Below are 1601 nucleotides of genomic sequence, written 5' to 3'. Positions count from 1 at the left end.
AAGGTCAGCACAGAGATGTAAACACAGACAATCAAACATAGGAATATTTGCCTTCTTTGTTGTTTTTTCCTCATTTTATTTAAAGGTACATCCCAACCAAGAGCATCCCAGAAATTGCAGTTTTGGCTAGTTTTCAGTACTTTTCCATTAAGCCGGTTCCTACAAACAACCAGACAGTTTGGGTGCTCTTGTTTAACACTGCTGTGACTCACATAACCAGTAACCTTTCCACTAACACGTGGCTGCCCTGACCTTCCTCCTGATGAGAAGACCAGCATGATTTTATTATAAAGATATATTACATTGTGTAAATATGCACAAAAGTGAACCGGTCTACACAGATTTAAACACACACACACACACACACACACACATATACAGTTTATATACCTTGGCCCTGACTGGCACCAGATGATGTCAGTGTGTGTGTGTATGTGTGTGTGTATGGGAAACACCAGACTAATCCTGTGTCTGTCTCAAAGTGTAACATGAGTGATGTCAGACTGCTGCTGCATTCCCACCAAAGGCTGGGAAAAGTGTGTGTTCAAGTACAAAAATGTGTGTTTTCTTGTCTGCGTGTGTGTTCAGGGTGGTGTGGATTTGAGAATACCTCTCATCAGTCTGTCTGCTGGCTGTAGGGAAAAGGCTTTTCACAGTCAGGGGAGTCTAAAGACACAACAAGGGCTCAAACTGAGAACTTGCTGACAGTGGTTTTGGTGTCAGACTGTTGGTCCTGTGTGTGTGCACACTTCTGTGGGTCTTTATCTACCTGAGTATGTGTATTCTTTGTCTATTAATGGACCAACTTATATAAAGTTCACAATTTAAAGATTTGTCAGGCCAACACTGTCACTAGCAATAGTATTTCTAATCCAGGACTTTGATGCCAGCGACCAACAGCCTGTTGCACCCACTGAGTAACTGCTACATTGTAAATAGTTAAACACTAAATTCATCACCTTGTTCAGTTGCACCTTTGCTACTTAAGCTTCAGTTTAACTAAGTCGACTGTAATCAAAAGGTTGTCAAAGAGTGATGTTTCACCTGGTGCATTCAAGTAACATGGGAGAAAAACAATAAAAAACAAACAATTTTTTTTAAGAGAAGTGGTGGCAGTGGCAATTTCTACGTGTATGTCAAGTAACGCAGCACAAAATCACTCTTGTGCACTCTATTCAGTGTCTTAAGGGATGTACTGGAGTGTATTTTTTGCATAGAGTGAGAGTTGCTGTGCAACCTAACTAACTTCACAAAGTTACTGCTACCACCCAAGAAACAGTTCAACACATAAGCCCCTGAAAAACCGAAACTTGTTGTTTTTACATTTTGGTTTCTGTACTTAATACTAAAGTGTGTTACTTAGTGAGTTTTAGAGGTGCATACTTTGTTTCTGTTGGACAGAGTGGGGCTGGATCTTTATGCTAAGCTAAGATAACTGCTGGCCGTAGCCGTAAGTGCCAATTTACTCCATCAGAAGTGTTTCTTGGATGGTCAGATAGCTTTGGAAACCTCTTCCCCCCACACCTTTCTGACGTCAGTATTGGGGTGACTGCATCTGACAATTTGTGTAAATTTGACAACCCGACATTCATGATCACTTC

This window comes from Thunnus thynnus, unplaced genomic scaffold (assembly GCF_963924715.1).
Source record: "Thunnus thynnus unplaced genomic scaffold, fThuThy2.1 SCAFFOLD_91, whole genome shotgun sequence".
Taxonomy (NCBI): domain Eukaryota; kingdom Metazoa; phylum Chordata; class Actinopteri; order Scombriformes; family Scombridae; genus Thunnus; species Thunnus thynnus.
Note: the sequence above shows the minus strand (reverse complement) of the source record.